Consider the following 22,812-nt stretch of genomic DNA (forward strand, 5'->3'; position numbering starts at 1 on the left):
TAGTCCTGGGGTTAAGGCAGTTGCTAGATCTTTTTGACTTACAAGGTTGGTTAATTTTGAATATAAGCCACTTGGGTGTTTTTATGGGGAGTGTTAAGATTTCACTCAACAGGGCCTGTTGGGGTTTCTTTCCCCGAAATCATAGGCAAGGAGTGCTGATAAACTAGAAAATTTCTAGCTTAAACTATACTAAGAGTAATAGGGAGTAAATAGTAGGACCCTTGGTCTGTTTTGCCTAGAGCACAATTCATGGAGTTTTGAGCCTGGATTGTGATCACTACAGGTGACAATGCTAAAAGACTGGTTGATTTGGGATAACAGAGCAAACCCTAGGTCTATTAGTCTACCTATTCTGTGACAGAAGTTGGGAATATTTTTGTATGAACCAATAGACAAATGGAAATTTATTTTGCTTAATTACACCTATTGATTATAACAGTTTTGTTTTGTTTTTCAATAAGGTTGGAGAGAGAAAAAATTTAAAATTAATATGATTAATATAATTAAAATAAAATGTTTTAAAGAGCAAAGAGACAGTCCAGAAAGGTACCATGAAGTAAGAGGGAACATGACTAATTAAAGAAAGCCTGTTGGACAGAAACTAAATCATAAATTAAAAATTTATTTTTATTTATTAAATTATTATATATTATATATTATCACATATATAATATAATATGATAAATATATGTGTTATTATAAAATAAATTTATTATTAAAAAATAAGAAAATAAGAATACCAAATTAAGGAACAGCTTTAATTTTTAAAAAAGGAAATGAAGACTATGTAAAATATAGTAGAAAATCCTCAAAAAATCCATAGAAGTAACTAACAGCAGGCCCACCTTAGCAAAAAAAAAAAAAATTGTACTTAACAGAGAACAAATGGAAATAAAGTCTTTTAAAATTACTTACAAAATAAAGGAAAACATGCATGGTGCTATTTTGGCCATGTATCTTAGAGGTACTGTCAGGGGAATCAGGCTGCTGAAGATGGATGCCTGCTGATTCATATAAAATATCCCAGCATCCTCCTTGATTTCCTACCCACCATGATTTTGCCTGATATGCGGCTGGTCTTGATTTATAAGCCTCTTTGTGGACTTGTGAGAACAAGAATCAGGATAGCAATCAGGATCAATTGGGGAAAGCAAAAGCTATGAAAGATGCTTAGAAGAAGCTACAGGACTAGAGCTTAGGAACTGAGAAAGTACATATGAATCATTCATGAGCCATGTGGAGTGGATTCTGCTCTGATGAAACTCTGTTCTCTATGGTAGTAGCTCTTCCACAGATTTTACCTCCAATTTTTACAATATTCAAGTTCTTGCTCCCATGAAATCAAAGTGGAGAGGGGTATGGAAACTGAAATGAAAAGATTTGTTAACATGGGGTGAGAATGAGGATGAGAGTTTGCCACTGAGATGATCAACCCAGAGCACTAAGAAGAGAGTAGTAATAGAGAAGTTTCAGGAGATAGGTGACTGGGGGAAAAGAAAATAACTTCTGTTTTGGAAATGTTGAGTTTAAGATGTCTATGGGATGTAGCCAGTTTGAAATGTTCAGTTCATTCTGACTCTGTATAACTTCATTTGGTTTTTTTTATTGGTCAAGAATACTAGAGTGGTTTTCCATTTCCTTCTCCAGATTGTAAGCATAGGAGCTGATGAAAACATCAAATGGGAGATGGATAGAGAAGAGGACTTACAACTGAGCCACAGAGGATACCCCCATATAAAAGAGGACATAACATTGATGAAGAATCAGCAAAAGAGGCCAACATATAATTGGATAGGTAGGAAAAAAGCTAGGAGAGAACAATATCTTCAAAAAACATAGAGAGAAAAGTATTTTTAGATAAATCCTAGAAAATCTAAAGCAAACATTTTTCTTTTTTATTGTTTTGCAGTCCTTTGAAATTCTGGAGAAGTATGTAGATTTTAGGATATGCTAATTTTAGTTGAGATTAACAAAGACAAAGATATAACTTTTTTCCTATCCAAGTTCTCTTACCCCGAAATGGTTTGTGGACAAAACAGGTAAAAAACCTCTGATGTAAAATAACATTGGTCAATGATTTGCTAAAGAAATCAAGATGAATAAGTATTGAGAAAAGGCTATGAGATTTGCCACTTAAAAGGACACTGATAACTGAAGAGAGGAGTTTCAGTTGAATTGAGATTAGAAATCATACTAGAGGGTTTAGGAAGAAGGTGGAGCCAAGATAGTATAAAGACAGGAACTCATTCAATCTCTCCTCCAAACCCCTCCAAATTTCTTTAAATAATGACTCTAAACAAATTTTAGAGCTTCAGAACATCTCATAAGATTTAGCAGAACATTTTCTAGGTGAAGACAACTTAGAAGGTCAGGAAAAAAGGTCTATGGAACCAGAGTTGGAGCCCAGTGCACAGGCCCAGTGTAAGAAGTATAAGGGCAACCTGGGCCTCAGTCCGGCCCCAACCCCATGCCAGTAAAGTAGGAACGGGTCTCAGGACTCCTGAATCAATGTCAGTATTGGTGGTTTCTAGATCTCTCAGCCCAGAGACACCAAAGGGAATTTGGAAGGTCAGCAAAAAAGGTCTGTGCTACAGAGTGGGAGTCTAGCACACAATCTTAATGCACAATCCCAGCACAGCCCCAGCACCAGATAAGCAGAACCCTGTTGCTTTAACACCCCAGATCTTATAGCTATAGTAGGGCAGTAATTCTTTTAAGGAGGGCAGAAAAGAGGGCTTTTGAATAGGCCGCTCAAAGGACCTCTGAAAACAGTTTGGAACAGTGCATCCTCCACCCTGGAAACAGAGCCCTAGTTTAATAAAAAGTAATTGTGACTTCCAAGTAATAGGCTAGGAAAATGAGCAAATAACAAAAAAAGTTTCTGATCATAGAAAGTTACTTTGGTGACAAGATCAAAACATATATTCAGAAGAACAATGTCAAAGTCTCCTAGAAAAATAAGAATTGGTCTTAGGCTATGGCAAAGCTCAAAAGGGATTTTGAAAATCAAGAGAAATAAAGAAAAAATCAGGAAAAGAATTGAAAGAAAATACAAAAAGCTCATAAGAATGCCTTAAAAAGCAAAATTAGTCATTTGGGAAAGAAGGTAGAAAAGCTCACTGAGAAAATAATTCCTTAAAAATTAGAACTGAGCAAATAGAAGCTAATGGCTTTGTGAGAAATCAAGATACAATAAAGCAAAACAAAAAAAGTAGAAAAAAATTGATGTCTCATTGGAAAAGCAACCTAGAAAATAGATCCAGTCTCTTTGTTAAAGAGAGCTAATTCAGTTTCAATTGATCAAAGATGGACAGAAGCAGCTACTCCCAAAGAAACAACACTGGGAAATCAATATAAACTGCTTGCATTTTTGTTTTTCTTCCCGGGTTATTTATACCTTCTGAATCCAATTCTCCCTGTGCAACAAGAAAACTGTTCGGTTCTGCACACATATATTGTATCTAGGATATACTGTAACCTATTCAACATGTAAAGGACTGCTTGCCATCTGGGGGAAGGGGTGGAGGGAGGGAGGGGAAAAATCGGAACAGAAGTGAGTGCAAGGAATAATGCTGTAAAAAAATTACCCTGGCATGGGTTCTATCAATAAAAAGTTATTTAAAAAAATAGATCCAGGTGAGATAATTTACAAATTATTGGTCTACCAGAAAGTCATGATCATAAGAGGGAGGGAGGGAAAGAAGGAGAGAGAGAGAGAGAGAGAGAGAGAGAGAGAGAGAGAGAGAGAGAAAACGCTTAGAAATCATCTTTTAAGAAATTATGGCAGTTACAAGAAATATATATAGACAGAGGGCACAGGTGTGAGTTGAGTATGAAGGGATAATATCTTTTTTTAAATGATGAAATTAAGGGGTGAGAGAGGAATGTACTGGGAAATAAAAAGGCAGTAGTAGAATGGTGTAAATTATTTGCCATTAAAAAAGCAAAAAAAGAAAAAGCTCTTAGAGTGAAGAGGAAATGAGGGTGAGTGAGTGAACTTTACTTTCATTAGATTTGGCTCAAAGAGAAAATAACATATATACTCAATGGGTATTCTATATGGCCATAGAATCTATCTTATCTTGCAGGAAAATAGGAGGGGAATAAGATTTGGGAAGAGGGGAGGGTGATAAAAGAGAAGGAATATTGGAGAAGGGAGCAGTCAGTAGCAAAATACTTTTGAGTAGGGACAGGGTAAAAGGAGAAAGAGAATAGAATGGGGGAAATAGCAATAGTTGTTAAAAGAATTTTGAAGTAAGTTTTTCTAATAAGGCCTTAGTTCTCAAACATAGAGGGATCTGAGCCAAATTTATAAAAAAATAAGAGCCATGCCCAGATTGATAAATGATTAAAAGATATGATCTATACCCAAAGGGCTATAAATTCTTGCATATCCTTTGACCTAACAACATCACTATTAGGCATAAATACCAAAAGAGATTAAAAAAAAAAAAAGATCTATATGTACAAAAAATATTTATAGCAGCTCTCTTCTCAGGGCAAAAAATTGAAAAATGAGGGAATGCCCTTCAATTGGGAAATGACTGAGTAAATTGTGGTATATGTTTGTGATGAAATATTATGTGAAATGATGAGCAAGATGCTTTCAAAAAAAAAAAATTTGGAAAGTCCTCCATGAACTCAAAGTGAAATGTACTATATACAAAGTAACAACAATGTTCTGGGATGACTAACTACAAATGACTGTATTTATTCTTAGCATCAGCATCAGCATAATGATCCGGGACTATTCTGAAGGACTTATGCAAAAAATCTTATCTGTATCCAGAGAAGAAACTGATTGTGTCTGAAAACATATAGAAGCCTATTCTCTGTCGTCTGTCTCTGTGTCTCTCTGTGTGTCTCTCTCTGTCTCTCTCTCTCTCTTTCTTTCTCTCTCCTTCCCCCTTCTCTCTGTAAAACTATTTTTCTTGAGAATTGTTGTATGTTTTTTTCCCATTAGGGTGGGATATCTATGTTTCCTTTCACAACATTTAAATGTTTTGCATAATTTCACATGTGGTTTCTTAATGAGAGTGGGGATAAGGGAAAGAACCTGGAACTCAAAAGAGTTTAAAACAAATGTAAAAAAAATTTTTTTTTAAATGTAACTGGGGGAAAATATTCAATCTTTTTTTTTTTTTAAAGACAATAAGAGGAAAGCTAGTGGACACACGTGTCATTGTATAACAAATGGCCTTTTTTCCCCCCACAGAATTGAGTTTAGAAGGGAAAATAGACAGGCTAGTAGGATCCAACAAGAATGTTTTAAGGATGTGGGAGTCTTGAGAATGTCTGTAGCCTGGCAAGAAGGAAATAAAAGATGGCAGAGGTTGAAGATTAACAATTAGTGATAATCTGCTGGAGAAGGTATAACAGGATGGGGATCAAGGGCATGTTGAGCCTCATAGTATACCAAAAAGATATATTTAGCTAGAAAAATGGCCACCTCCATCAGAGACTGTAGTGAATAAACAAATAAAGATTAAAGGGAATAAAGGGTGGTTTTGGCATAATTTAAATTTTTTTCAGTTAATTCTGAGGTGAAGTGTTCAGGTAAAAGGATGGGGATAGGGAATGCTTTGAGAAAAAAATGTCATATCTGGAAATTAATATAGATTTAGGGCTTGAAGATACTTTAAAATCATTTAATTCAGCTTTTTCCTTTTACAGATAAAGAAATTTAAGTCCAGAGAGTTTGTGTCTTGCACGGGTTTATGGAAATAATACTTTGGAGTAAATCCAAATCCAATTTTGTTATTAAATCCTGAGCTCTGAGATCTAAATCAAAAACTTTTCCTTTCTCTGTGCTACATTCTAATCAACATATACAGAGGAAGTAGAATTATACTTTGTAACTTTATCAGCATCCAGCCCAAAGCTTTTCACATTACAGATACTTAATAAACATTTTGTCAAATAAATGAAGTTTACCTTTCCATTTATATTTCTTTAGTCTTTATTATTACCTCTGACCAGTCTTTCTACCTCTATTAAGAAACTACATACAACTGTCAAATAAATCTAACATCCACATATCCATGTCCACTTTCTACAACAGATATCTACTCAAAATCCTCCTAAGGATCCCCACTTTTTTCTAAGTAAAATGTTATCTTTTTATCCAGGATCTCTACAAGATGGCTAAATTCAGATCTATCTCGCCTTCTACACTCCACCCATAAAATGTTCTAATTGATTTGTATCTACCATTAACACCCTTTGTAGTTTCTTATTTTTGGCTTTTTAGCTATGAGAAGGGTGCAATGGCTTTGATAGGAATGAAAAGAATGCTAGCAATGTTCTTCTTGTACACTTTTCCTATCAGTGTTTTTGTATCTTTTTATTGTCAAGAACATTTGCATGTTTTGCAAAATGACAGGTGAAAAAAAAAGGGAAGGAGAAAAATCTTTCTGGCCATAGAAAATGATAATAAGTAGTTATGTGACTTAGAATGGAGGAGAAATAGACATTTGCCTTAATCTATAGGAATCAACTGGAAACCTGAGAAATAAGAAGCATTTTACAGCAGCAACCTGGAGATACACCTGTGAGGCAGATTTAAAACAAACAAAAAACTGATTAAATAATGAGCTGGTTAGCTTTCTGAGCTGTGTTTTTGTAGAGTTTCTACCAGAGTGCAAGCAACCTGGGAAATGTGAAGCTCAAAGCATATTTTACTGAAGCTGCATAAAGCAACAGAATAGTTTCACTAGGTGGCAGTGGAGAAGCTTGAAGCAGCAATATTAGAGGTGGCTTGAGTAGTGGTGGCTTTAGGGCAAGAACAGGGACTCTGGGGGTAGAACACTTTAGGAATTTGTGGTAAATAATTTTGGGACACAGTGAAAATTATGGAATTGTAGGACTTCAGAGAAGAAAATTGTTGAAGAACGTAAAAAATAAATAAATAAATAAAACTTTCTTTTTAGTTTCCCCAGAAATACTTGTTCAGTGTGTCTGACTCTTTGTGACTCCATCTGGGGTTTTCTTGGCAGAGTCTGGAGTGATTTACCCTTGTCTTCTCCAGCTTATCATATTACAGATGAGGAAACTGAAGGCAAAGTTAAATGACTTGCCCAGAATCACACAGCTAGTAAAACTTCTGAAGCCAGTTTTGAATTAAAGATGAGTCTGCAGGTCAGTCACTCACCTAATTGCATCAGAGAAATAATATTCCTCTAATCTAAAAGCTTTTCCCAGATTATTTTTGGAGGTTCTTTTTGCCACAAATGTTGGTAAATAGGTCAGACATGAAAGGTTTATTTTTTTAATAGTTTTTTATTGGCAAAACATATGCATGGGTAATTTTTCAACACTGACCCTTGCAAAAACTTCTGTTCCAACTTTTCCCCTCTTTCCCTCCATCCCCTCCCCTAGATGGCAGATAGTCCCATACATGGTAAATATGTTAAAGTATATGTTAAATACAAAATATGTATACATTTATACAGTTATTTTGCTGCACAAGCAAAATCAGAATTAGAAAGTAAAAATAACCTGGGAAGAAAAACAAAAATGCAAGCAAACAATAATGGAAAGAGTGTAAATGCTATGTTGTGGTCCACACACATTTCCCAGTGTTCTTTTCGCTGGGTGTAGCTGGTTCTGTTCATTATTGATCAAGTGGAACTGATTTGGATTCTCTCATTGTTGAATTCCATCAGAACTGATCCTCATATAGTATTGTTGTTGAAGTGTATAATGATGTCCTGGTTCTGCTCATTTCACTTAGCATCAGTTCATGTAAGTAAGGCTTGGAAGCCTTTCTATATTCATACTGCTGGTCATTTCTTACAGAACAAGAATATTCCATAACATTCATATACCACAATTTACCCAACCATTCTCCAATTGATGGGCATCCATTCAGTTTCCAGTTTCTAGCCATTATGAAAAGGGTGCCACAAACATTTTTGCACAGACAGGTCTTTTTCCTTTCTTTAATATCTCTTTGGGATATAAGCCCAGAAGTAACACTGCTGAATCAAAAGGTATGCAGTTTGATAACTTTTTGAGTATAGTTCCAAATTGTTCTCCAGAATGGTTGGATTCATTTACAACTAATCAGCAATGTATCAGTGTCCCAATTTTCCCACATCCCCTCCAACATTTGTCATTATCTTTTCCTGTCATTTTAGCCAATCTGAGAGGTGTGTAGTGGTATTTCAGAGTTGTCTTAATTTGCATTTCTTTGATTTGGAACACCTTTTCATATGGATAGAAATAGTTTCAGTTTCATCATCTGAAAATTGTCTGTTCATATCCTTTGACCATTTATCAATTGAAGAATGACTTGATTTCTTATAAATTAAAGTCAATTCTCTCTATATTTTGGAAATGAACCTTTATCAGAACCTTTAACTGTAAAAATGTTTTCCCAGTTTATTGCTTCCCATGAAAGGTTTTTCTTAAGGAAATGGATTAAGATGGAAATAAAATTTTAAGACAAAGAATACCTCTTTTCCCACTTCTGAATTGATTGAGCTTTTGACTTATAAAGCAGCACTTTCCCTTTCCACCAAATCCACCAATTAATGTTTAAATGCCTACGGCAGAGGATACCCTTAAAAAAAAAAAAAAAAAAAAAAAAAAGGCAAAAGATACTCCTTTCCCTCAAGGAGCTTACTCTCTAAAGTGGAAGACAATATGCAAACAAATATAGACAAAGCACTTTGTCTTGACTAAAAAGTTCACATTTTACAAACAGAAAGTAGGGGCTCTTAGGTTTTATTGAGTTGGTGTTTAAAGTGGGAATATATACAATCATTCATGGATTTTAGAAAGATTAATATGATGATGACACATAGTTCTTTCAGATTAAAGGTGGAGAGATCAGGATAATTAACAAAGAGAAGGCATTAGAATTAAGAGAGGTTGGGGAAGGGTTATAGTAAAAGATGAGATTTTAGTTGAGCCAAAGGAAATTAGGGAGATCAGTGGAGTGATAGTTTTTCCAAAAATGGGAGATAGCCAGAGAAAATGCCAGGAGCCCAGAAATTAGATTGTTCTGAAGGTGCTAATCACTAGTCAGGAAGACTAGAGTTTAAATCCAGCCTCAAATATTTCCTAGATGTGTGATGTTGGGCAAGTTATTTCATTATGCTTTAGTTTAATTGTGAAATGGTGATAATATAGCCCCACCTCCCAGTGTTGTATATTTGCAAAAGTGCTTAAGTATGGTAGACCCTTAAAGTAATGTTTATTTCCTTCCTTCTCCTTCCCTCCATTGGGAAAGGAATATAATATTCATTACAGGGAAAAGACTCCTTTTTTTGATCCTTGAAATAAGTAGTCCTAGTAAAAATGGAATGGTGACTATTGTTAAATCACGATTCTAAAATATTAACCCTAAACTGTATTTTAACATGTTGTGCTGTTTCTTTTTCTGCAAGGTTTCTATAAAAGTGAATACAGACCCTGCTAGGATAATAAGGCAGGTGAAGGTGGGAGGGGAGAACTATGCCAGTTTTGGACCATTCTTTCTAGGTTAGGAATACTTGGCTCTAAAATGTTAAAATTATTTCAGGCACACTTACATCTAAAACACAGGGTATTAATATATATTTTCTTCAATAAGTGAAAATTAGAGATGCTCTAATATCAAAACCATGACATTTTTCTCTTCAATGCATCCTAAATGTGAAACATCAGTTCCTGACATGTGTAAAAGGATTCTGAATAATTTTCCTTTAGTTTATGAGGGATTAAATAGAGCTGGTTTGGAGAGTAAAGCAAATCTGGGTTCAATTCAATCCCAGAAGCATAACAGCTGTGACCAATTTAAATTGTTGTTCAAATCTGACTTCAGATATTTACTATGTTTATGTAGGCAAATCATTAACCTTGTTTGCCTCAGTTTCCTCATCTGTAAAATGAGCTAAAGGAAATGCCAAACCACTTCAGTATTTTTGCCAAGAAAATCCCAAATGGGTCAGGAAAAAGTCAACCTGACTGATATGACAGAACAAATCCTGAGGCATCAAAAACTTCCTTAGATTTGCAACAATGTTATTTTAAATTGTTATGCTCAAGTCAATTACAAAGTAATATGAAAATGCTATTCATCTCCAAAGAAAGAACTGACAAACAGAAATAACTAGAGTATGGTTTAATATACATATATGTGTGTATATATGTAATGCATATATACACACACATATATATATACATATACATGGTTTTATATATATAAACACATACATACATATAACTCCCCACCTGAGCAAGGTGGGGAGGAAGAAAAAAGTGCATAGCAAAAAACAAAAGAAAAGTTAGAAGGGAACACAGAAAAGCAGGTAGTTTTGAAAACATGTAATATTTATTACATAGTTTTGTTTTTTTTTAAATAGTGTGAAATGGAGATTCAGGATTTCATATCCTGAATCCTGTGTTGAATCCTGTATTGTGCTGACTAAATGGGAATTTTTTTTTGTCTTTTTATTCAAAAGTTAAAAATGAAAAGTTTAAAAAATATTCACATCAGTGGATTACATAAGTTTACCCACCTGATAAAAATCACAAATCTGGACCAAAAAAACAATAAAAATTATTTCAGTGAAATGACTTATACTTCAAAAAGCATGATTCAATTAAGTGTTCTAGATTTCTCCATTTTCCTGGACTTGTTGGGTAGTGACTACTGGATGATGGAATTCACAGCACTGAACTTGTACTTCAAGGTTGTTCACTAGAATACCTTCTCAATGTCTGAAACCTATTGATATTGTAGGCTCTTAAACCGGGGCACATTGTTTTAAAGTACAAGGTATCTCCAAAGTCACTGAGTGCAATTTTCACTAGATTTAAGGCTTTGGGGACATTTGGTATTCTAATAACTATATTTCAGTATTAGTTTCTTTGGAATCTTATGTACTTTTAGCACTAAATAATGAAACATAGGGGTTTCATAAACTTCACAAGACTGCCAAATTACCAAAGAAAAACTAAGAACTTTTGCTCCAGAAGAAATCAGGTTGGCTCAATCTGGCCAAATCACTTTAACCTCTCAAAGGCCCAGGTTCTATCAATGGACTCTTCAAAAAATAAAATAAAATAAAATTCTACTAATACTCCAAGGTCATAGTTATCATACCACTTTCTCTACCGAAGTGTTCTCAAGACGAAATAATGTCTCCTCCCTCTGGACAGCTGTTATGTTCAAGTGAAATTCATCATGAATGTTTTATTTTCCTTTAAGACTGGGAGGGTATATTCTTAATTTGCCCCAATTAATTTAACTCTCACCCAAAATCAGATCTTCAGTCTAATTCTCCAAAGACTCGGGGAAATGAGGAAATTGGCTCAAATTGTTCTTGGAACTAAGGAGGGATCTCCGCACTCCACGTCCGCGGAGGATGGAGAAGGGATGAGACACTGATCGGAGAAGGGAGTCTGGGTGGTCTAAAGGGCCAGATGAATGGGAGGGCGGACGAACATAAAAGATTGGATAGGGAGGGCGCATCATCAGTTCCATCCCCATAGTTCTTGCCTCCCGCCGGGATTGGAGGAAATCGGACTTGGCCTGTTTTTCTAACCGATGATGTGGAAAGAAGTATTTTTAAGGTCGCGGGGTCAAGGGCAAATAGGATGGGTAGACAGGGAACCAGGACCTAAGACAGCCGTTGGAAACGTGGCATGAGACGCCTAGGGGCTCCAGAGTGCGCGCGCCCCTCTCCCCAACCTCTTCAAAACGTCACTGCGTCTCCCGGCATCCCCTGCGCCGAGCGGACGCACCATCGAACGTGCCCAGCTCTGGCGCCGAGCCTCGGCTCTCTCATTGGTCGGGGCGCGATGGCTCCCGGAAACGGGGACTTCCCTTCTTTTCTTCACCCTCCCACTTCTCTTCGGGAACCCTCCGAACTCTTAAGCACTACCTGCCAAGGCTGCTGACATTCGCATTCACATAGCGCCTTAAGGTTTGCAAAGCGCGCTTTCCATACGCTCTTTCTGAGGTAGGGTATTATACTCCCGAGGGTGGAGGGGTAAACTTAGACACTCAACAGGGAAGCGAGTAATTCGTCCTGAGTCACTTACAAGTGTTAGGAAGGTTTTGAGCCGATATCTCTCCTGACTCCAGATGTAGCTCTCTTTAACAAAACACCATGTTACCTCTCGGCAGCGTGTGTGTTGGGGGGGTGGGGGGGTGGAGAGAGGGGAGGAGCGTCTTAGTACACGGCTTTGTAGCGATGCATGTCGGGAATGGTAGTCTCTGTAAATGCCGTGTTGGGTGACGGCTCTTTCTACTGAGGAAATGGCCACTTCCTAATAGTCATGTGATTGAGGAGCCTGCGGTCCCGTGGAAGGGGGGAAGAGGGGAAAGAAGGGCAAGGGAGGAACTGATTGCCTTATGATGTCATCGCCTCGCGACATCGAGTTGGAATTGTGGGAAGGCTGGCTGTGGTTTGTATCATTTCTCCCAGTCCTAATCCTTATACCTCCCAGTCTAGTCCCACACACCCTCTCATCTGTTTTCTTCATCACCACTCTGGTGGGGCGGCTTTTAGTTGTTTGTCCGGGGTCTGAGTGAGGAGGAGGTTGGGGGAGCAGAGGGCGGGAGGGAGAGCGCGGACTAGCGCGTGTCCTCGAGCCCGGAGAAAGAGCGGGGGAGGGAAGACGGCGGGAGGAGGGCTCCGCCCTAGGCTCCGCCTTTGCCAGTGACGCGGTAGGGTCACGTGACGGGGCCCCGGCCGCCGCTGCTTTGTGAGAGGCACATAGGCAGGTAACGAGCGGCGGCGGCTGGTCCGGGGCGCGGCGGGAGCAGCAGCGGTAATGCCTTCCGTCGTTTCACCCTCCTCCTTGGTCTCTCTTTCCCCCTCTTCTCCCTCACCGATCATCTTCACCGAACTTTAGGTTCTGTGGACCTCTGTGGTTTCTCGGGGCCGTGTCCTATTCACCCCTTCCCCAAGTCAGGCCCACCTTCGTCCACGACCTGGCCTCCCACCCCAACCCGAGGCCTGCCTCCTTGCCCACCCGCAAGGGGGAGGGGAAGGGCTAAACGCCCCTCCCCCTTCCTCGAGACTCGGCTACCTTGGTCTCCTAATAATTGCACACACTCTCTTCGTGGGCATTTCGCTCCCATCCGATTCCCGACCATCCTTTTCTCACATCAGCATCCTTCCTAACCCCTTCCCTTCCCCCCATTTATCTCTGAGGCCGCCTTTTAGTTTTCCCAATCTGGGCACTCCACCTAAGGCATCTGTGTTTCTAGTTTCCCAGACTGCCATTTTACCCATACATCTACCTACTCCATCCACCACTGGGGGCTGGTTTTCTTTTTTACTACAATTGCAGAGCTTTACTCTGGAGGGTGTGGCTTTTTGCACTCTTTTCTTTCCCACTTAAGTACTTAAGCTTCCCCTTATCCTGGTTTTCTCAGTCTTGTGGCTGGATCCCGGGTTCTTTTCCTCTCAACCCCGTATTCTGAAGTTTAGAGCTTTCAAGTCTAATAAACCTATTTTCTATCAGCCTTTCCGGTGCTCAGCCTGACTAGAGTTGTGAATTTAGTTTCACTTACCAATTTGGCTTATGTAGTTTGGAGAGTGTTCCCTAACTAAAACTCATACAACTTGAAGTGCAACTTAATTAGCCCTCTTAAAAGTGTACTCAAGGTGTCCAACTTTATCAGTTTATTGGATCTTAATGTTCTCTTATTTTCTTTCACAAACTCCTTGGGGTTCAGCTCAGCCCTACTTTCCGTACTTTTCCCCTGCTTTAATTCTGTCTCTCAACCTAATTAGTTGCTTAGCTATCTTCCTAGTTACACAACTCTGATCCCTCCTTGACATATACTGAATTCAGTTTTTCTCTTGGGTGTGTTTCTGCTTCCTCCTACTTATCCTTAGTCTAGTCACTTTATTACCCTGGTAACAGCATGACCTAATTGTAGCCTTCACCTCAGCACTATCATTCATGTGTTATTATTTTCCTTTTCTACCCCAGCTTATAGGTATCCTGATTATATTCAAGGTTCATATCATTTTTCCCCCACCTGAGGATGCTAACAAACCTTTACTATGTTAAAAGAATATCTAAATAAAGGTCTCCCAGTTTTTTAGGGCAGAGAGAGGCACTCGACTTCCCTTAACTCTCTTGGTACTTCTTTTCCTAAATAATGCCTACCATTTCTTTTCTCTTTTCCCTTATATTTACTGTTTTTCTCAGGTTATACTTGATATTCATTTTTCGCTAAGGATGCTAACTAAATGAATTTTTAAAAAAAAATTTGATGGAATGGAGGTTATATAGCTCTTTTTACCACTCACTTTCTCCTATTGATACTTCCCTCAATTCAGCAAGCATTTATCAAATGATTGCTCTGTGCTAAAGATACAGGAAAAAAAAGGAAATGTTGAACTCATATTTGGGAGGATGGCAAGTATCTAGACAGTAAATTTCCTGGAGGTCTGACACCTGAGGTTAAGGAGGAAGAATCAGGATGGGCTTCCTGTATGCTGTGACCTCTGAACTTAATTTTGGAGTGGAATCGAAGCAAGAAGAGCATGGAAGGCAAAGGCATGAAGACAGGAGATGGAAAGTCATGTTGTTGAATCTGTAAGTAGGCTAGTTTGACTGAATATAGGTAGTAAAGGAAAATAATGTGTAATAAGACTGAGACCCAGATTGTGAAGTACTTTAAAAGCCAACTCAAAGGAATTCATAGTTTGACTTAGAGGCAAAAAAAAGTGGCATCATTCTTGAGCAGGAAAGTCACATGGTCATATTTGTGATTTAGAATATCAATTTCATTATTGTGTGGAGGATAAATTAAAGAGAAGAAAAAGATTTGATTGGAGCAGAGCTCCCATTAGATTATTGGAGTATGAGCATGATGAGGATGAATTTTGTGGGAGAAGATGAAGAGTATGAGAAAGATTGTGGATATAAAATTATCATCTGATTGATTATATAATTTATGAGGAAGGGGGAAGAAGTAAGGAAGACCCTGACATTTGAAGAGCAAAGTTGTGTTTTGGAAGTACTGAGTCTTGAGATGCCTGAGACACATTCATTTGTAAATAACTAATAGTTTTTGATGCTGGTGGAGCTCTGAGTTAAATAGGTAGATCCAGTTACTTGCATAGAAATGATTAGTTGAATTCTTAGGAGTTTATGAGATCCCACAAACTAATTGGTGTGTGTATGTTTACACATATGGCGAGAGACACACACAGAGGATGGAGAATTCTGACTAGATTCTGAAATTTTTTCTGATTACCTCTTATCTTGGGTAGTCCCTTATTTTGGGAGGTAGGGGTGGGAAACAGAGGATTTGTTCCATTACTTACAGAAAATGGATGACTAGAATTTTTAACAATAGCCTCTCACCTCCCTTACCCCCAATATTCCAACATCCTTTTTTGTAGCATCTTGAATTAAATCCCTGTCTGTGACTACTGGTTCTTAATTATTACCACGAAATCTTAATACTAGGCTAAATATCTTGCCCAGCCTCATGCATGTACTTCTATTACAATGAAGTTTTCTTATCTGTATGACGAGAAAGATACTGGTCTTCTCCATTCCTGTTGTCAAGAGTCAAGCTGATTTTTACAATTCTCTTGCTAACAGTAGTTATTTCTGTATCACATGCACCTCACCCACTTTTTAAAAGATTCCGGGAAGAGATGATATTTTCTTAGACTGTGTCTAAGAAAAATAGGAAAATCATTTCTTTTGGGTATATGGGGGAGAGAAAACAAAGAGGTCAAAGGAAATATCCCTAAGGATTGATTTTCACTGCTTCTTAGTATTTTTCATTTTAAATGTAGGAAGGAAAATATAATCAAATTGGAGCTCTTTTCTGTATAATGTATTAAGGACATCTTGACTTCTTTCTTGGTAAAAAGCAGAGAAAATAAGTCTCATTAAAATTCCTTTTTATATGGCTTGGATTTGATGATGGTAAAAGAAATGCATCTTAAATTTGTCATTCACTTAAGCTGGTCACTTGAAACTGGTCAAGTTCTCTACTTTCTCAAACTGAAACCTGGATCTAGATAGTATAACAGTGATTGCACCCTGCTGTGAGAACATACGGCATAAACTTCAAAATATTGCCCTGAAATTGTCAGGGCTCAATCTTTAATGCTTCTAAAACACAATTTTACTTTTTAAAAATTATTTCTTTTGTCTAGGCATTTTTAAAGCTTGGTCTAAGACCATTTTGAATGTGTTTAATGCTTAGGAATATCTTTTGTAAAAAGAGCTTGACTTTTACAATGAATATGAATGGTACCTTTTATTGGTCATGCTAATTTGATTTCCTTCTTCAGTGTTACTGAATTTCAGCAAATCTTGAGGTATTCAAGCTTCAGATCATTCTTGTTTAGATGGAAAGAGCCTGGCTAGATATTGAAATAACTGCTTTGTAAAGGAAAGAAAGAGATGTGAATCAGTAAACTTTTGTTAATCACTTACTGTGTGCTAGACACTGAGCGAACCCCTAGGGTGTATGCAAAGAAAGTCAGAAGTTGCTTTTCTTAAGTAGCTCTTCATCTCTTAAGGAAGATAGCATACAAATAACTATGTATAAATAATCTATATGCAGTCACTGGAGAAGAGTACTAATTTTGATAACAATACTTTTAAAAGTATAAATCCTGTCTCATACTGGGATTGGAGAGTGGGATTAATTACTTAAATCCTTTGGTACCTTAAGTTTTCTTGTCTATAAAATAGGGAATCTTGAAATAATTACACAAATTATTAATATAATGTATAGTTTGAGAACCATACGTTATCATTGGCTTTTTCAGACTGTCCTAGAGGTCCATTGCTCCATCACCAGTAGGCATTTAATAAATATTTATTCAATGAATGTATTTGCTCAAAGTATGTTACATCAGTATCTTTAAAAAAGCTAAAACAAAACATTTTAATACCTTTTGCCTATATGAGCTAACTTTAAATGCTACTACCTGGTCTTTTTTAGTCTTCCACTTACTGTCTTTCCAGATAGTAAGGGGAAGTTCCTTCCCCTCTCAAAATTACCTTGTATTCATTTTGTACATCTTTTGTTTGCCTTATAGAAGGTAAACTCCTTGAGGATAGGGGATGTTTCCTTTCTGTCTTTGAATCCTCAAACACAATCTGGAATCTTTGATTGATTCATATCACACATATCTCTTCAGATTGAATCCTTCCTTGTGACAAGGGAAAAAAATTTAAAACCAGATACAGTGAGTCATTTGACTGTCTAATTTGTATGAATGATCTGCTTCTCTGCGTGGTGAGGGTTGGGGGGAATATGGTCAAGGATGCAGTGGCAAGAAGTTTTAGTTCTTTGTATCTTTTTTTCTCCCCCAATTACTTGGAGTTTACTTCTTTTTAGTGTTTTTGTTTTTGTTTTTTTCATTTCATCTGACTGTCCCTCTAAAACTGAGAGGGGACCTTAGAAGCTGTCTAGAGACCCAGGGAGATTCAATGACTTGCCTGAGATCACACTGGTAATTAACATCAGAGGTGAGATTTGAAATTTTTGTCTTTAGACCTAGTGCTCTGTACCACAGTTATTGTGGCATTTTATATTTGCTTGTCTTCTGCTTATTTCACTTTGTTTCAGTTCATATTGACTATGATTCATACACACCCTTGTTTTTCTGAATTTCTCATTTGTCATTTTTGTAGAATATATATAAGATATATATTCATGTGTCATAATATTTTTTATATATTTCCTAGTCCATGGTATACACTTTGTTTCTAGATCTTTGCCTCCACAAAGAGTGTTGCTTTTAATATTTTGTTAAATATTAAAACTATGTTTTTTGCTTTGGGGGGTATTATATATATATGTATATACATATACATACACACACACACACACACACACATATATATATATATATATATATATATAATATAATATAATTATTCCTAGTAGTGGTATTGATGGGTCAAACAATTTTGACATTTAAACCATTTTTCTTGCTTATATCTAAATTGATATTTAGAATAGCTAATGGTATGATTGTATCTTTACAGTCCTGCCCACATTGATTATTACTATCATTTATCATTGTGAATTTATATGGTGTCAATTAAGTTTTTGTGTTTCACTACTGTTAGTAATATAGAACATGTTTTCATTTAACTCTTAAGATCTTGCAGTTCTTTATATTTATTGATTTTATTTGTGTAAAAGGCTTTTAATTTTAGTAATAGAAATTTCCTGTTTTATCTTTTGTGATTTCCTCCATCCCTTTAGTTAAAACTTTTTCTTTCTAGCTATGTTTTTGATATTGAAAGATACATTATCTAATTTTTTTTCTAACATATTGATCTAAACCCAATTTTTAGCAGCTTTCCAGCTTTCCCATCAATTCTTGTCAAAAAAGGAGAACCTTATTTCAGTTAACTAATATTCTTGGGTTTATCAATCACTTGGCTCATGTTTTTGATTGCTTCTTTTCCTTATCTATTTTTTTTAATTATTGAGATAACTTTTTGTTTTTAACCAGTACAGTTTAATATTGTTGGGTTCTTAAATTAGTATTTAGAAACATATCTTTCTTTGCCAAGTCTGTAATCTTCATGAAAAATACTGATTTAAATCATATTGGTATACTAGAAACCAGTTGTTAATCTTTTTCTAATTATTAGAGCTTATTTTCTTTTAGGCAAAATGTAAGGCATATAGGATTGCTATGCTGCCTCAGACCCTAGCTGTGTCATCCTGGACAAGTCACTTAACCTCTCCTTGATTTTAGTTTTCTCATCTGTAAAATGGTAGTTTTTGTGAGGATCCAGTGAAGTAATATATCTAAAGCATTTTGCAAAGCATAAAATGCTATGTGAAAGCTATTTATTATTAGCTATTTTATTTTTGCTTTTATCTTCTGTGCTCAAAGAACCATTCCATATAATAAAGAATATTGGGGGGGTATATGGGATGTGGGAAGTATAAAGGGAGCATTTTAACAAAACTAACCAGCAAATCAACCAAATCTCACATAAACAGTGCTCTTATATTCCTTCACCTCTAGGTAAAGGGAAAGAAGTAGATTTTTCTCAATACTTCTTTTGAAGCAACAAATATGATCATTATAATTATGCAGCATTAAGCTTTGTTTTATATGGTCTATTTATTTTTTACATTGTTGTCATTGTATATATTGCTTTTCTGGTTTACTTTCCTCTGCCTCATTTCATATCTTCTCGTATCTCATATTCATAATTTCTTAAATTGCTATAATAGTGTTCCATTCCATTATATTTTATTTGAAGATACTACTAATAAAATGACTTATATAAATGATGAAAAGATATATTTGAGGGGCAGGGGAGAGAGAGAGAGAGAGATTAAGATTGATGCACCCTAGAATTGTCAAGGAAAGTTATTGGGTAGAAATTTAGTGATTGGGAGGAGGAGAAGAATGTAGTTCCAAATAACTTTACAGAGTGGCTAATGCCTTAGTTTTTCTATTTTCCTCACAACTCCTACAGTATGCATTCCCCCTCCCACCAATCTAATGAGTGTAAGATATAACCTCAGTGTTGCTTTAATTCACTTTGGAGCATTCTCATTATTGGAGCCTTAATCCCTTTCTTATTTTTGTCCCTGTTTTTTTTCCCCCTGCTGAATTTGATGTAATTCTATACCAAAATTTTTTGTTGTTTTTTTAGTCTTTATCCTGTAGAGTGCAATTCATATGATGCCTCCCTACTCTTTTCTCCATTTTAATATATTTTTTTCATGTGCTCTTATTGGGAAATAGCAAGTTCTGCTCTTTGTTCCTACTTTCTACATTAGTATCTTCCTTACTTTGCCCTTGTCAAGATACTTAGAACACTCTCAAGTCCCCTGTTTTTCTTATTTTAACTCAATACCCTTAGATTCCATTCAAGATTTCCATTGAAGGGACACATTTCTTTCCCAGTTGTTAGAATGTTGAAACTGTATCATTAAGCTACCTCTTACCTTTCTGGACAGCTAAACTTTTAACCTTGGCATTTCAGTGTAACTAACTCGGCTTTGGGCTTCTCATCAGAAATACTTAAAAGTTCTCTATTTGGTTTGAGATCCATTTCCATTCCTTAACCCTCACTGGATTTAGCTTTGCAGAGGCAGTTATTCTCCAACTTTTGCCTATATATTTCTCCTTTTGGAATAGAAACAGCTAGGTGATGAATTGAACAGAGTGCAGGATTTGGGAGTCAGGAAAACTTTCAAATCCTGCCTTTCTCCAGGCACTACCTATGTTGACCCACAAGTCACTTTACCTCTGCCCCAGTTTTCTCATTTATAAAATGAGGGGCATAATAACATCTGCCTCCCAGAATTGTTGTAATGGTAAAAGAAGTGATGTTTGTGAAGTGCTTTTGTATACTTTAATATAATATAAAACTAAGTTATTGTATACCAGTATTTTTCCTGTGTAGTATAAGTTCTGCTGAGTTTTGTTTGATTCTGACTATTTCTTGGTATTTGAACTTTTCTTTGCTTGCTACTTGCATTTTTTTCCTTTTTCTTTGAAATGGAATCTTTTTAGATTTAAAAAAATGGCTTTTTGGTTCCTTTTGAGATTTTTCTAGGTGGATTGGTGGAGTCTTTCAAGGTTCACTTTGCTCACTGGTTCTTATAAATAGGCAGTTTTCATTTTTGATTGTTGAAATAATAGTGTCCAGATTTTGCATATATTGTTTTTAAGGAATTCTCCAGATCTTGTTCTGGCTGATAGAGTGGGAAAGTATAAGGAGGGATGATAACCTTTTTTTTTTCTCTTTCTTTCTCCCTAAGACAGCAAGCAATCTGATATAGTTTATCTTTGTACAATCATAGTAAAGATTTCCATATTAGTCATGTTGTGGAAGAAGAATCAAAACAAAAGGGAAAAACCACAAGAAAAAAAACAACAAAAAAGTGAAAATCGTATATTTTGATCCACATTCCTAATTCATAATTGTTTCTCTACATGTGGAAAAAAAAAATTCTTTTTGTTGTTTTTTCGCAAAGCAATAGAGGTTAAGTAACACACAGCTAGGAAGTCTTTTAAGTCTGAGGCCAGATTTTAACTCAGGTCCTTCTGATTCTAGGGCTGGTGCTCTATACACTGCTTCATCTAGCTACCTCTGTGGATAGCATTTTCTATCTTGAGTCTTTTGGAAGGGTCTTAGATCATTGTATTTCTGAGAAGAGGTAAGTCTATCATAGTTGATCATCACATAATGTTGCTGTTACTGTGTACAATATAATCCTACTTCTGCTCATTTCACTCAGTTTCAGTTCATGTTTGAAGTCTTTCCAGATTTTTCTGAAATCAGTCCGTTCATAATTTTTCTTTTTTTTTTAGTAGTATTTTATTTTTCCAAATACATGTAAAGATTGTTTTCAACATTTGTTTGTTTTGCTGAGGCAATTGGGGTTGACTTGCCCAAGGTCACACAGTTAGGAAGTGTTAAGTGTCTGAGGTCAGACTTGAACTCGGGGCTCCCTGACTTCAGGGCTGGTGCTCTATCTACTTCTCCAGCTAGCTGCCCCCCTCAACATTCATTTTTGTAAAATTTTGTGTCCTAAGTTTTTCTTCTTTCCTCCCTTCCCTCACCCTTTTCTAAGATAGCAGACAATCTGATAGAGGTTAACAATTTGTGCTATCCTTTTAAACATTTTCATATTTGTCATGTGCAAGAAAAATCAAACCAAAAGGGGGGAAAATTACAAAAAAGAAAAAATAAACAAAAAAAGGTGAAAATATGCTTCTATCCACTTTGTCTATAGTTCTCTCTTTGGATATAATTGGCATTTTCTATCCCAAGTATATTGGAATTGCCTTGAATCACCTCATTGTTGAGAAGGAGCTAAGTCTATCATAAAAGTTGATCATCATGTAATCTTATCTGCTCATTATTTGTTACAGAACAATAGTTCCATTACATTCATCTACCAAATTTGTTCACCTATTCCCCAATTGATGGGCATTGCCTCAGTTTCCAATTTTTTGACATCATATAAAGAGCTGTTATTTTGTGAATGTGGGTCCTTTTCCCTTTTTAATAATCTCTTTGCGATAAACCCGATAGTGGTATTGCTGGATCAAAGGGTAATCACAGTCTTGAAGCCTTTTGAGCATAGTTCCCAATTGCCTTCCAAAATGTTTGGATTAGTTCTTAATCAGCAATATATTTGTATTCCAATTTTCCCATATCTTTAACATTTATCATTTTTTTCTGTCATATTAGCTAATCTGATAGGTATGAGGTGGTATCTCAGAATTGTTTTATTTTGCATTTCTTTAATCAAGTGATTTAGAGCAATTTTTCATTTGACAATGGAAAGCTTTAATTTCTTCAAATGAAAACTGCATATTATATATATATGTGTATATATATATGTATATGTATGTGTGTATATATATATGTATATGTATGTGTGTGTATATATATATATATATATATATATATATATATATATATATATATATATATATATCTATATCCATCCATCCTTTGATCATTTACCAGTTGGAGAATGGCTTGTAGTATAAATTTGACTCAATTCTCTATATGTTTTAAAAATGAGGCCTTTATCAGCAATATTGACTGTAAAGATTGTTTTACAGATTTCTGCTTCCCTTCTAATTTTGATTCCATTGACTGGAAAATATTTTAAATTTAATGTAATTAAAATTTATCCATTTTGTATTTCATAATCTTTATTTCCTATTTGGTCATAAATTCTTCCCTTTTCCATAGGCCATACAATTTGCTTATGTCATCATTATGTACCCATTTTGATCTTATCTTGTTGTATAGGATGTGAGATATTGGTCGATGTCTAATTTTTGCTACTCTTGTTTTCCAGTTTTCCCAGCAATT

General features: G+C 36.0%; 2 protein-coding genes across 12 annotated transcripts in view; one reads left to right on the top strand and one right to left on the bottom strand.

Moving 5' to 3' along the window:
• The window catches only part of LOC127561895 (tubulin polyglutamylase complex subunit 2-like), an 877,998-nt gene that overhangs the window by 345,179 nt on the left and 510,007 nt on the right, over nt 1-22,812 (bottom strand). The gene's annotated exons all lie outside the window — the stretch shown is intronic.
• Nucleotides 11,166-22,812, top strand: part of UBAP2 (ubiquitin associated protein 2) — a 121,679-nt gene continuing 110,032 nt past the window's right edge. For 5 of the 10 annotated variants that reach the window (XM_051997088.1, XM_051997128.1, XM_051997141.1 and 2 more), the window contains exon 1: nt 11,167-11,951. The gene's annotated coding sequence lies outside the window, so the exon portion shown is untranslated. Of the gene's footprint in view, nt 11,952-12,670; nt 12,766-14,353; nt 14,551-22,812 lie in introns of those variants that run through there. The other 5 variants (XM_051997136.1, XM_051997157.1, XM_051997111.1 and 2 more) reach the window with 4 other exon arrangements.

This window comes from Antechinus flavipes, chromosome 1 (genome assembly GCF_016432865.1).
Source record: "Antechinus flavipes isolate AdamAnt ecotype Samford, QLD, Australia chromosome 1, AdamAnt_v2, whole genome shotgun sequence".
Lineage (NCBI taxonomy): Eukaryota > Metazoa > Chordata > Mammalia > Dasyuromorphia > Dasyuridae > Antechinus > Antechinus flavipes.